The 15,251-nt window shown below is 41.0% G+C and overlaps 1 non-coding gene across 1 annotated transcript; it reads right to left on the bottom strand.

The window, feature by feature from the left end:
• Positions 1–11,781: 11,781 nt before the first annotated feature.
• TRNAE-UUC (transfer RNA glutamic acid (anticodon UUC)) lies at positions 11,782–11,853 on the bottom strand. The gene has a single exon. It is a non-coding gene; the product is annotated as a tRNA-Glu (tRNA).
• Between the last annotated feature and the right edge of the window lie 3,398 nt (positions 11,854–15,251).

Raw genomic sequence — 15,251 nt, 5'->3', positions numbered from 1 at the left:
AATGTGGATGTCTATGCTATACCAATAAAGTGTGATTAGATCCATTCCACACCTATTTGTATAGCTAAAGTATGTGATACACTATAAATGGTATAGTTTAATAAATTTACTTAAATTATGGGAAGGCTTTGTTTACTGTACCGATAGGAGAAACTACTGCCCCAAACTGATCTACATAGATAAAGACAAGTCAATGGCAGAACCCTTGCTATAGCCTAGAGTAACACAAGGCAGCAATTAATCTGCTCTCTTCTCTCACACCAGTAAGTATTTACAGATGCCTTGGACTAAACTAAATTAATGAAGAAAATGCCAGTGTTTTATCAGATTGTTGTATTGTAGTTAATTATCTTTCTAACAATGCACAGTATTATTTCTTTCACCTCTGGCGCTGGAACATGGTCAAACAAACAAAACCCCCACTTTCATGATAGATAAATAGTTCGTATGTTCTGCTGAAAGAATAGATCTCATATGGTCCTACTTTCCAGAATACATTTGGTAAAGTGATGTACAGTTCTTAAAGATATCTTCCAATTAATACATTCTTGTTTCTCCATTTTGTGAATCTCTCCAACTATGACTTATTCAATTTGAAAATTAAAATGTTGAAGCAACCAGTGGTATTGTATCTTGTGTTGGGAAGAGGAAAACACTGGGGGCAACTTGTGCAGTGTCTGAATTAGCTCACTATCTAAAATTGTATGTACACTATCATGTTAAATTAAAATGCATTTATGCTGCGGATGGACCTGATCCCATGGGAAACAGTAGCAGTTTGCCATTGACTTCTGTGGAAACAGAAGGCCCAAAATGTGTAACTTTCAAAAGCTGATCGCATCTAATTCTACAATGAAACAATAATTCATGGGTTATCCTTGCTATTTGCTGGAGGGGTGGAAAGTATAAAACATCTTGGTAATTACTTGACTTTACTCTCGTTCCTACCATGACTTTAAACTGTGGCTTTTTCGTCAGACTATCTTGTTAGCTAAAATACTGTTTCATTAGTGCCACTAATTGTTGCAATGTTGTGTGCAAACACACTTGCTTTTTTCAAACAGAAATTGAGTTTTAGAGAGATGAAAAAACTTGGAATCTAATTTTAACAGTTTGAGGGGCAAATTAGCCTGGTCTGAGTCTTAAAATTGAGCGTAGCATGATAAATGGCACATGGAAATGGAGAGAGAATCTCAACACAAGTCATCTGAGCCCTTTAAGCAAAATGCAAAATCACTGTTATTTAAATTGACTGTTTCCTGTTTGAGAGACTTTGACTTGTATTGATGTATCAATTAATGTAACACTGAAAAGGTTGTCCATCTGTTGTTTTGGAAGTAAAGAACGTAACCTTATTTGAATAAAGATACATATTTTAGTAAATGTTTCCCCTCTGAATTTGGTACAGTAACTCCTCACTTAACGTTGTAGTTATGTTCCTGAAAAATGCTACTTTAAGCAAAACTATGTTAAGTGAATCCAATTTCCCCATAAGAATTAATGTAAACTGGGGGGGAGAGGTTAGGTTCCAGGGAAAAAAATTTTTCACCAGACAAAAGACTAATATATATATTAATATATATATTAATATATATACACACACACACACACACACACTATATGTTTTAAACAATTTAATACTGTACACAGTAATGATGATTGTGCAGCTTGATTGAGGTGGTGGAGTTAGAGGGTGGGGTATTTTCCAGGGAATGCCTTGCTGCTAAATGATGAACTAGCACTCAGCTGAGCTCTCAAGGGTTAACACGTTGTTAATGTAGCCTCACACTCTACAAGGCAGCAGGAATGGAGGAAGGAGACCCAATAGAGGCATGGCAGTGGCTGCAAACATTCCCTGCGGAAACTGAACCCACGCAGATGAACCCATGCTATCCCGCTGGAGCACACCACTCCCTCTACTTTCCAAAGTGCCGGAGCTGGGAGGGTGCGTGTGTGTGTGTGTGGGGGGGATGCCTACACTTACCTCTGGAGCAATCGATCCAGCGGGGTCGATTATCACGTCTAGTGAAGACACGATAAATCAACTGCTGAGCCCTCTCCCGTTGACTCCGGTACTCCACCAGAGCGAGAAGCGTAGGTGGAGTCGACGGGACCGGCAGCAGTTGACCTATCGCAGTGAAGACACCGTGGTAAGTAGATCCAAGTACGTCAACTTCAGCTACGCTATTTTCGTAGTTGAAGTTGTGTAACTTAGACCGACTTAGCTCCTGCCTCTCCCCCCCCCCCCCCGCCCCAGTGTAGACCAGGCCTCTGTGTGTGAGAGAGAGAGACAAGCATTGCCCCTTTAAGTAGGCTGACCCCACTCTTAAGTACACTGCCTTCTTAAGTAGAACAACAAGTTGAGACAGCAGGTGCTGCCAGCAAGCTCCCTCCATCCTGAGCCCTGTCCTGTCCCATCCCCACCCTGCTTTGTGGAGATGGGGTACAGGAGCAGGGGGACAGGGACACCCTGACATCAGCACCCCTCTTCCCCCTACCCCCTGCACAACAAGCAGGAGGACAGGAGCAGCACACGGCTGTGGGGGGTGGGACACCTGAATGGCCAGGCAATTGATAGCCTGCTGGGTGGCTGTGGCACAGGAACTTATGGGGGCTGCCGGCCCACCCTGGTTCCAAGCCCCCCACCTAGCTCCAATGGGCTGCTCTTCCTGCAAGCAGTGGACAAAGCAGGCGGCTGCCAAATAACATTTTAAGGGAGCATTGCGCAACTTTAAACAAGCATGTTCGCTAATCAATTAGAGATGTAACAATGGGATGACATTAAGTGAGGAGTTACTTAGCAGTAAGTGAAGTCACTTCAAAAAAAATCTTCAATCTATTCCACATGGTGTCATGTTGCATAACTTTAGAAAATTTCCTGGGCAGGCAAACTGTAAAAATTCTCTAACTGCTGTTGCTGCTTGGCAGAGATTGGATGCTTTCTGGGATTAGGGGCTCAGTGTCTTTAATTTACAGTGAAATGCTGATCATGAGTGTATCGAGCCCTTAGTGCCCATTGGCCTGGGGACTGGGATTCCACCGATTTGTCTCTTGGTTTAATAATACAAAATGCTTACAATGAGGATTAACTACACTAACTCTAGTATCAATTCATTTTGTGGAAAGGAACTAATATCCTTTTTATCATGTTCTGTTAGCTATAGCTACAAATCTTAGCGTTTGACTACTCTCAATCTACTTCAGATGTGCCATTGATTACAGTAGTAGGGTTACACAAAAATTTAGGCTTGAATATGGCCTTTCTGTATCAGCTAAACATTTAGTTAGTTCCTGATTTTTACGTTCATTTAAACCAGTGTAACTCCGCTGCCATGACAATATAAGTGAGATAGGCGTTACTTGTCTGTCTCATTTAAGATATGTGGTAAGAAGAATGATGGTGGTGTTAGGTGCAGCATGGTATTACTGCCTGTTATATAAGATTAACGACTATGTTTAATTCACACACAGTTGTGCATCTAAGTTGACAATTTTGGCCCTAGACGCGTTTTCATTGAGCTTCATAACAAACATCTCTCTGCTGTTTCATTCTGTCAAAGACAGACCTCCTCTACACTAGAACGTTGTACTACTTCCTCTATACATGTATCGTGTTATGGCTATGGATAAAATGGTACAAACCTCCCTAGTGTGGATGTAGTTATATTGGTATAAATGTGCTTTATACCAATATAGCTATTCCTGTATGGGAAGAGAGATAACTACCAGTAGGAGGTTTTTTTATATATATATATATATATATATATATATATACACACACACACACACACACACACACACTGGTATAGCAGTGTCCAATCTTGTACTTAGACTGGTATGACTAATGGTTTAAAAAAAAAAATCCAATCCCTAACAGATATAGTTAGTTATATTAGTACCACTTCAAGTATAGACTGCTCCAAAGTTTACATTGTTTAGCAACAGGGCTGTCAAGTGATTAAAAAAATTGTTGAACAATAATAGAAATCCAAAATATTTAAATAAATGGTAGTTTTCTACATTTTCAAATATATTTATTTCAGTTATAACACAGAATATAAAGTGTACAGAGCTCACTTGATATTTTTTATTACAAATGTTTGCACTGTCATAAACAAGAGAAATAGTTTTCACCTAATACAAGTACTGTAGTGCAATCTCCTTATCATGAAAGTTGAACTTACAAAGGTAGAATTATGTACAAAAATGAACTGCATTCAAAAATAAAACAATATAAAACTTTATAGCTTACAAGTCCACTCAGTCCTATTTCTTGTTTCTGCCACTCGCTCAGACAAACAAGTTTGTTTACATTGGCAGGCGATAATGCTGCCCGCTTCTTGTTCACAATGTCACCTGAAAGTGAGAACAGGTGTTATGGCACTTTTGTAGCCAGCGTCGCAAGATATTTCTGTGCCAGATGCACTAAAGATTCATATGTCCCTTCATGCTTCTATGCTGATGACGGGTTCTACTCGATAACGATCCAAAGCAGTGCGGACCGACGCATGTTTATTTTCATCGTCTGAGTCAGATGCCACCCGCAGAAGGTTGATTTTTTATTTTTTGGTGGTTCGTGTTCTGTAGTTTCCACATTGGAGTGTTGCTCTTTTAAGACTTCTGAAAGCATGCTCCACGCGTCATCCCCTCAGATTTTGGAAGGCAAAAATGTTAGAGAGCTAATACTACTTAATCTTCCAGTGCATCAAAGCTTTTAAGGATGGATGAGGAAACATATATATGCAAACCACAAGATTGTAAACCACTTTAGATAGTAGGTGGGTAGGTTCTTTCAAATGAGGAAACAATCATATTACCACTTCCTGAAAATGCTTCCCTTTGACAATTGGCATAATTCTTCTTATCCAGAGCTTTCTTAAACCAAACCTGAGGCTTGCTGTCTCTCTGCTAGATGTTTGGTAAGGTAAGGCAAGGCACCACCTGGGTCTTAAAGGGCTTGAGACGATTGTCCTCCAGCAGTTGATGATTGTTAGCTTGCTTTGTGTAAACATGAAACACAGACTGCACCCTGTTCAACTCCGCAGCCAAGGACCTTGAAGAGGAAAGGCAGTATCCTGTTACCTCTCTTTAGGATCTGACTGGAATGATAAGAAACAGTGATTCTCTTCATCGATTCTAACTCTTGCTGGCCTTAACAACCAGCCACGCATAGTTGGTAATACTGAAGACCATTGAAAGATCTAGCAGTGTTAGCAAGGGCAGCTGTCCTGATTGGCTAGTGTCCATAACTTCAGGATGCCAATTCTCCATGCTCTTTCCCAAATAGCAGGTAGTGGTTGCATCCCACAGTTGATGCCCTGACACCTAAGTGGCTCTTCCACAACCTAGACAGAGTATGTTGCTTTTACTACAGTAGAGCATATTCAAGTGCTGGTGTTGAAAAACATCTAGGACTTTGAACAAGCTATAGCATAAGGAGATCTTGCATTACAGCTATAGAAGAAACCAAGAGATCCTTCTCCGGTGCTCTAGTGACCACATTGCAGAGCCAGCAGAGGACAAAATTGGGAAGGCCAATGGAGGGCAGGGTTTCTGAGAAGGGTGAATGCTAACTTATGTCAAGTAGGTCCCAAAATATTTCTCTTCCCTTACCCTAAAAATATTAATTCCTTTAAAGTCTGTGAATGAAGATTATAGAGATTTAAAATGTTGCAATAGAATTGATGTTCTGTGGGCAGTTGAATGTAAGAACTTAAGGGGTGACTTGATTACAGTCTGTAAGCGTCTCTATGGGGAACAAATTTGATAACAGGATCTTGAATGTAGCAGAGGAAAGTATAACACGATCCAATGGCTGGAAGTTGAGACAGACAAACTGGAAATAAGGTAACTTTTTAATGGTGAAAATAATTGACCATGAGTACAATTTACTAATGGTCATGGTGGATTCTTCATCACTGACTATTTTTAAATCAAGATTGGATGTTTTTCTTAAAGCTATGGTGTAAGAATTATTTGGGGGAAACTTCTTTGGCAGGCGTTATACAGAAGGTCAGACTAGAGCATCACAATGGTCCCTTATGGCCTTGGACTCTATGAATCTAAGTTTGTTTACTTGCTGCACCACTTAGTTTTTTTGTTCCTGTTTCACACTCATCTCCACTCATTAAATGGAGCATCTGTGTCTGGATGTAGTGCTATGTTAGCTTGCTGTGGGTGAAGTCTACATCTGGATCAAATACACCTCCCATTTTAACACACAAGTAAGTCTTTAAAATTATAAGAGAAGATTTCAGAAGTTTCACTCCTTGGTATTATACTTTGTTTTAGAATATATTTGCTGTTTACTCTGAGTTCTGTTTCCACTTGTGAGAGTGATGAGGAATCTAACTCTTCTAAAATTCAAGTATAATTAAGTATTTAACTCTTCACCTGTTCCTCACCTCTTGGCAACAGAGAGCTACAGGGGGATTTCTTCACATCTGATGTATATTAGAGCTATGGTGTTTTCCAGTTCTAGTTAAGTATGAAGGTTTCTTTAAGACAAGATAGGCTGTTTGTTCATGCCTGAATCTAGGTCTGTCAAGTGCTTAGACTAAAATTAGGGAGTAGGGATTGTGACACTAGTATGAGAAGACTAGGGGGTAAAGTAAACTTCCATATTTATGTTCCTTAAGTTTCCTTATCCTGCCAACTGTTTTATATACTGCCAGATTTAAAGTTAAGAATATGTCCCTTGAATCATTTTCACTATATGTTTGCTCCGCTTCTGTGGAACCTAAACTTGGGCAAACAGCATTAACTTCTCACTGACTTAACCCATGAACAGGCATGGTGATCACCCTTTATTTTTAGAATCGCTTGAGCATAACTGCTAGTTTTAAAGGGCTCTTCAGTTTTTGAGTTATGAGCATTAATTACTCCAAAACATTTTTATGGTCTGTCCAGTCGTGCAAAGGCCATGCCTCTCCAGATCCCAGGGCTTATGGAGGGGTCCTCAGGAAGTCACCCTTCTAGCAATCTTCCTCATTTCTTGTGCTGAGACCCCTTTATGGGCCTGGAATGGGGATGAGGATATCACTCTGTGTGCCAGCCCCTGCTTCCCAGTCTTTGGTCTCATCTGACTATGGTGATTAAATTGCCAAAATGCCCTGTCTTAACCTCTGTTTGCATAGCTGTCCTTTGCCTCTGTTTTGCTGCTTGCTCTATGCAGGGCTTGGGGGCATTGTTAGCAGAAATCCCTGACAAGGTGATGTGTGAGGGATATGGGTGTTAGAGGCAACTAGGAAGCAGAGTTTGGAGGGAGCTAGAGTAGGACTTTGTTGAACCAAAGACCTCTTCTGGTTTGGTGTTTCCTCCCGGTATCAGATACCAATGAATCAGGGGGTAACTTACTAACAGGCTTCAGAAGTGGCTTGCTGCCTTTATACGTGGAAACTAAGGGGAAATGGCACTTCACAGTATTTAGCAAAAAGGCAGTTGGGGAGCAACACTGTAGACCACACAGGTGGGTGTTGAAGAAGGAGACTAGAGAATCTTATATTTCCCATTCCTCACTCCTCCCCATGCAGCACGCACTTCTGTTCTCCACAGCCCAGCTGCGGAAGCAATGTTTTATGTTTCTGAAAGCCAGTCTTGTCAGGTGCTTCAGCGGTGATGGTCAGCATGTGTATAATCTGGAGAGGAATAGCTGGGCAGAAATTTTCAGCTGTAGAAAAATGTCAGGAATGAACACAATCAGAGATGGTCTCTTACTTCCCTCCTCCTCATGCCCATCTGCTAAATGGCATTGTGCCCATTCATGCATTTTGACTGGTTTATTACAGCACAGACTCCAAGGACTTAGACAGGCAGCCTGCATAAAACTAAATGGCTTCTTGTATCCCACAGGAAGCTCCTCCTCTACACTGAGCTGGCTAGTGTTACATGTCTCTCCTATATTTTGACATTTACTTTTATTGCTGTGAGGGGTTGGATCACAGAACCCCCCTTGGGAGCTGCCACCTAATGTACCAAGACTACCCCTGTTCCTGTTTTCCCTGCCAGCTCAGGACTCCAGCACCCTGTCTTGCTGAGCCAGACACTCCCATCTGCTCCAACACAGACCCAGGGTCTGAATTACTTGCCCCAAAGCTGCAGGTTTACTTGAAAACAGCTCACAGGAGTGTGCTTGTCTATAGCACTCAGATGCCCAACTCTCAATGGGGTCTAAACCCAAATAAGTCCGTTTTACCCTGTATAAAGCTTATGCAGAGTAAACTCATAAATTGTTCGCCCTCTATAACACTGATAGAGAGATATGCACAGTTGTTTGCTCCCCCAGTTAGTAATAAACTCAGAGTATGTATTAATAAGTAGAAAGTGATTTTATTAAATACAGAAAGTAGGATTTAAGTGGTCCCAAGTAGCAACAGACAGAACAAAGTAAGTCACCAAGCAAAATAAAATAAAATGCGCAAATCTATGTCTAATCAAACTAAATACAGATAAGATCCTCACCAGTTTCAGAATGCTTCCTTTTAGAGGCTAATCTCCTTTTAGCCTGGGTTCAGCAATCACTCACACCCCCTGTAGTTACTGTCCTTTGTTCCAGTTTCCTTCCAGTGTTCTGGGGGGTGGAGAGGCTCCTTCTTTAGCCAGCTGAAGACAAAATGGAGGGGTCTCCCACGGGTTTAAATAGACTTTCTCTTGTGGGTGGAGACCACCCTCCTCACTCCTATGCAAAGTCCGGCTCCAAGATGGAGTTCTGGAGTCACCTGGGCAAGTCACATGTCCCTGCATGACTCAGTCTTTACAGGCCCAAGCCATTGTCCACATGGTATCTTGTATGTCTCCAGGAAGACTTCTTATGTGGATTGGAGCATTCCAAGATGCCTTGGTTCCCAAGTGCTTCCTGATCAGGTACTTAACCTTGCGAATTCCTTCCTAAAGAAACTGACCAAATGCCTCACAAAGCTTACTTAGAAACCAAGCAAGTATACAGCCCATATTCTTAACCTCAAGTAGAAAATGATATATGTGTACAAATAGGATGAATAGATATAGTAGACCACAACCTTTATGGAGATATGTTACATGGCACAGGCAGCACAAAACATATTCCAGTTATGTCATACATACATTTATAAGCACACACACCCCCATAAAGCCTTATGGGGTACACTGTCACAATTGCTTTATGGATCAGTATGGCTCTTTCTTGTTCTCTTTTAAATCCAAGGTAGTCTTTCACTCCAGGCATCCCTTCCCCAGTTTAATATATTGTTACCCCTTAATGTCTGAGCTTCAGCTGCATCACTACTACAAAACAGCATGACATTAACAGGGCAAAAAGACACTAAGTTTTGAAGCACCTCTGTTCTGCTATGGTGGTAATCAAAAGCTATACAACAGAAACCCTCCTCCCTGGCTAGGCTAGGAACATTATTCTTGTAGACCTCCCAGCCTTTTTCTTGTCTAATGAAGGCTCAAATCAAGAACTGGAAGCTGAAGCGAAACAAATTCAGACTTGAAATAAAGTGCAAAATTCTAACAGGGTAATTGATCATTAGAACAACTTAGGGATGTAGTGGATTGAAATCAAAACTGGATATCTTTCTAAAAGATATGCTCTAGCTCAATTAAACATTATGGGCTTGATGCAGGGAATACTGGGTGAAATTCTGTGGCCTGTGTTATGCAGGAGGTCAGACTAAATGATCATAATGGTCACTTCTGGCCTTAAAAATCTATGAATCTCCTACATGGCTGCAAGTGTGGTCACCAGCTAAGCCATGGCTAAACAGAGTAAAAAAGGCAGAGACCAAAAGACATCCTTTAAAAATTGGAAGTCAAATCTTACTGAGGAAAATAGAAAGGAGCATAAACTCTGGCAAGTCAAGTGTAAAAGTATAATTAGGCAGGCCAAAAAAAGAATTTGAAGAGCAACTAGCAAAAGAGACAAAACTAACAGGAAAAAAATTAAGTATATTAGGAGCAGGAAGCCTGCCAAACAATTATTGGAACCCCTGGATGATTGAGGTGCTAAAGGAGCACTCAAGGAAGACATGGCCATTGTGGAGAAGCTGAATGAATTCTTTGCATCGGAATTCACTGCAGAGGATGTGTGGAGATTCCCACACCTGAGCCATTCTTTTTAGGGGACAAATCTGCGGAACTGTCCCAGATTGAGGTGTCAAAAGAGAAGGTATTGGAGCAAATTGATAAATCAAGTATGAGTGGTACATCCGCTCCTGTCCAGATGACTGAGGGATAGCTAATGTGATGCCAATTTTTTTAAAAGGCACCAGAGGCGATCCTGGCAATTACAGGCCAGTAAGTGTAACTCCAGTACCAGGCAAATTGGTTGAAACTATAGTAAATAACAGAATTATCAGACACACAGATGAACACAATTTGTTGAGGAAGAGTCAACACAGCTTTTGTAAAGGAAAATCATGCCTCACCCATTTATTAGAATTCCTTGAAGCAGTCGACAAATGTGCGGACAAGTATGATCCAATGAACATAGTGTACTTGGACTTTCAGAAAGCCTTTGGCAAGGTCCCTCAATCAAAGGCTCTGAAGTCGTGGGATAAGAGGGAAGGTCCTTTCACGGATCAGTAACTGGTTAAAAGGAAACATAGTAGGAATAAATGGTCAGTTTTCAGAATGGAGAGAGGTAAATAGTGGTGTCCCCCAAGAATCTAGTACAGGTGCCAGTGTTGTTCAATATATTCATAAATAGTCTGGAAAAAGGGGTAAATGGTGACCTGGCAAAATTTGGAGAAGATAGAAAATTACTCAAGATAGTTAAGTCCAAAACTGACTGCGAAGAGTTACAAAGTTTCTCATGAAACTGGGTGACTGAGCAAGAAAATGGCAGATGAAATTTAATGTTGATAAATCCAAAGTAATGCACATTGAAAAACATCCCAACTATACATAAAAAATGATGAGGTCTAAATTAGCTGTTACCACTCAAGAAAGAGATCTTGGCGTCATTGTAGCTAGCTCTGAAAATATCTGCTCCATGTGCGGCAGCAGGCCAGAAAGTTTAGGAATCATTAGAAAAGGGATAGATAATAAGACAGTAGATATAATGCCACTATATAAATCCATGCTATGCCCACATCTTGAATGCTGCATGCAATTCTGGTCACCCTATCTCAAAAAAGATACGTTAGAAATGGGAAAGGGAAACAAAAATGTTTTAAGGGTATGGAATAGCTTCTATATGAGGGGAGATTAAAAAGACTGGAACTGGTCAGCTTTGAAAAGAAATGATTGAGGGGGGAATATGACAGAGGTCTGTAAAACCATGAATGGTGTGGAGAAAGTGAATAAGGAAGTATTATTTAACCCTACACATAACACAAGAACCAGGGGTCACCCAATGAAATCAATAGACAGCAGGTTTAAAATAAACAAAAGGAAATATTTCTTCACACAGTGCACAGTCAACCTGTGGAACTCATTGCCAGGAGATATTGTGAAGGCCAAAAGTATAACTGGGTTCAGAAAAGAATTAGATACGTTCATGGAAGGTAGGTGCATCAATAGCTATTGGCCAAGATGGTCAGGGATGCAATCCCATGCTCCGGATGTCCCTAAACCTCTGACTGCCAGAGGCTGGGACTGGACAACAGGGGATAGAATCATAGAATACCACTGTTGGAAGAGACCTCAGGAGGTCATCTAGTCCAACCTCCTGCTCAAAGCAGGACTAATCCCCAGACAGATTTTTGCCCTAAATCGTCTCCTCAAGGATTGAACTCACAACCTTGGGTTTAGCAGACCAATGCTCAAACCACTGAGCTATCCCTCCCCCCAAAATCACTTTTCCCTGACTGGAAAACGAACCCAGGCCGTGGCAGTGAAAGTGCCAAATCCTAACCACTAGACCACCAGGGATAGAACACTTGATAATTACTCTGCTCTGATCATTCCTTCTGAAGCTTCTGGCATTGGCCACTGTCTGAAGACGGGCTACTGGGCTGGCTGGACCATTGGTCTGACCCAGTATGGTCATTCTTATGTTCTGAACATAGAACTAGAAGACTGTCCCTGCCCTGAAGAGCTGACAGTCTCAAAATGCTTTATTGTACTGACTAGTAGGAAGTGTCTATGGACAAGTGGTGGTCCATCAATCCAACTGCTGGCCTGTTGGATTTAGCTGGGATGCAGGAACTCTAAATTCTAATCCTGCCTCTGACACTAACTCACTGAATGGCCTGGGGAAAGCCACTTAAAACTATGTCTATGACATTGAGAGTTACTTTCTATCCTGCCCATCCCTTATCTGTTTCCCCACCTATAAAGTGTGGATGGTAACTATGCAGTGTGATGAGGACTGTGTATGTGAACCATACAGAGCTATGAGATGGCTAAATGCTGTAAGTGTTACATTTTTGTTTGATGCCTCTTGAGAGGATGTTATGTTCAACAGCAGCTCCTTTAGGTCATTGAGGAGTGATACTACCGAGCGCAGAAGGACAGTGACCGAAAAGAGGTGTGAAACAGAAAAAATGGGAGGAAGTCTGTATCGTTTGGGTTTTAAATATAGATGTGGCAGGGAAGTCACTGGTGGGAAGGAAACATCCATCACATGGCTCATAGTCTCAAGTGGTCTTCGTACATGATTGGATTGCTATCACTGTGCACCACAGCCAGCAAATGAGAGGAAGTTGGGCTGCGCAGGAGTGTTGCCAGCCTGCTTCTGAGAGGTCATCTCCTGTCTTGACCCTCATGATACGATCTTACGTACATTAATAAACAGAGGACAGGTCTTACTTGATCCTAACAAAGAGAAAGGGAGTGCTTTCTAGGGCTGCTGTTCCAGAAGCAGTGTGGTGAGATTTTTCTTGTACCAATACATCTGAATTTGCTCTGTCACAGTAAGCTACTCCAAGCAAAACTAGAGAACTCCAGGTTCTTAGCTTCAGAGTACGTCAGCTAACTGCCTGAAGAATAAAATGCCCTATTCAGGTTAAGCTGCACCAGTCATCGTGGTATTTGAGTACCCGAATCCCTGCAGAGCTGCCAAACCAGAGAAAACTTGTGCCAGGGATTCTGAACACCAACTCCATTGCAGCTCTCTGGGCACTTTGCAGGAGTGGGACAAAGATCTAGCCAGATGTTCTGCAAAGTGTACAGAACCATGGGCCTATCAACCCACTTATGCAGGACCTAGTAAAAGTGATATTTCTGCTATGCCACATAGCTGAAACATGCCCCCTGCTGTAGATTGGGGATGAAGACCATTCCTCAGCTCCATGTGCATTTGTCTGGACTGTGCACTCTACCAGGATTTTACCCTTTAACAGCAGCCATGATCCACTTTGGAAGCAACTTCCCGTCTCTGATGGGCATTGTGATGCCTATCTATAGAATCTGTAAAGGGGCTATGTAAATGTAAGACATTAATTACTATTTTTGCTTATTGCTACTCTCTTCTGCGTAATGTGGGCTCACAGTAATTTAGAGATTGGCAACTGTATCGGTGCAAATTCTTAATAGTCCTTTGTCAAAGCAAAAGTGATGTTTCCTATCCTGCATGTATCTGTACTCTGGCCAATGAACAGAGCAGGTTGTTTGTTTGGGTTTTTTTTCTGTTGCAAACTGTGTGACTAGATAATGAGTTTTATTCATTATTTGGCAAACAGTTTGTGCATCAGTTTCAGTCTGTGGCTTGCTCCTGAGCTGCAACTGGTCCAAATTTTCTATTCAAACTGTGATTGGTCACCTAATTTGCATGTTCTTGTTTCTTGGTCCCTGATTGGATGACTGAAACTTTGGAAAGTACTTGGGGCCCAGTTTTGCTAGGGGCTGAATAAGCCAGCAAAGTAGAAGGCAATTCCTACTCCCAAAGAATTCAGTTATGCAGGACTTTAAAGGGGAGCATAATGTTTACAAAATGATTTCAGGCTTTAAAAAGCAATAGTTTTGTAAATCTTTTCAGTAGACCAAATGTATTTTGTTTGATTTTAAATTCTCCTAAATAATATTTATCTGTTTTCAAAAGGAAAGTTAAAGTCTGTTGATTAATCAGAGATAATCCAGGATTACTGGACATCCTGCACTTTTTTTTTTAGTAGCAGGGAGTGCTTTAATTAGAAAGGTACTAATGTAGATTAGGGCATTAACTGAACTGGACTCCTCCCATATCGCCAATGAAATGACGACTGCATTGGGAGAGCCATTTTGATAATCAGAGCTCAAAAATATTTCATTAAACAATACCCAATAATCCTCGGCGTGATTATTAAAATATCCCACAGGGTGCAAGGCATTTGAGAGACAGAAACAATTTCCCATCTCCAAAGAGTTTGCAATCTTAAGTGCCAGCTCCTGCAAACCCTTATGTGAGTATACCCAACTCACACAACTAATTCCACTGAAGTCAATGGGCTCATTCATGTGAGTAAGGGTGTGCAAGACCAGCCCCAAGAAGACAATTTTCAGACAAAGGATATCAAAACTGTAATCTAGCTGAACAAAATGCATTTCTTCTTACCCGGCTAAGAACCTTCAGCACTAAATATTCCATGCAGTGCCAATCAAAGTGATGGTCTAGAGAGAGAGAGGGTATAGTGCCATAAGCAAATCAGAATGGTGGAGAAAAATGGGAAGAAATAACTTTTTTTTTTAATAGAGGGAAGAAATTATGATCACACTAAGGATTCGTTCATCTGTCACAGAAACCAACCATTTAAAAGGCTTGAAAAAGCAGATGAAGAAAACCCCCCATCGTACTGTACTTTCTGTCCAATGGGATAAAAATATTAATGGATAAAAGGATTGTTTTTGCTTAATGAAGAATCCTAGTTTTCAAATCTCATTGGACGTGTACATCCAACAGGATTTGCTGCTCAGTAGCCTGAATTTTACAATTCTGTTGTGATCATGTAATCAACCAAGTCTTATTTTAATTCAGATACTGTGTGTTCTGATGAAGGCTCTTTGGTCTCCATGTAATTGAGAGTTTCAAGACTAAAGAAATCAAAATGCTTCTGTGAACTATGTGAATTTTTCTGTATTTACAATTAGCTTAAGGTATTAATATTAAAAGTAGGGAGCTGCATCTAATGACTTTTTGGAGTAATCTGAACCATCTGCCTCTAGATACTAAGGAGTTCACCACTTTAATCCAGATTATGGCTGACGAACTGTTTTTGGCATCCACTTCTCACTAGCATTGTGCCCTTGAAGAGCTGCTGAGGCTGTAGAAATTCCCTTGCTGACAAACATATTGTTGTCTTTCGGGAGCCTTTTTTGGTTTTGTTTTGTTTTTAAATTTTCTTGGGAAGAAA

This window comes from Emys orbicularis, chromosome 6, assembly GCF_028017835.1.
Source record: "Emys orbicularis isolate rEmyOrb1 chromosome 6, rEmyOrb1.hap1, whole genome shotgun sequence".
NCBI lineage: Eukaryota > Metazoa > Chordata > Testudines > Emydidae > Emys > Emys orbicularis.
The sequence above is the reverse complement of the archived record's forward strand: the minus strand, read 5'-3'. Positions and strand labels throughout refer to the sequence as shown.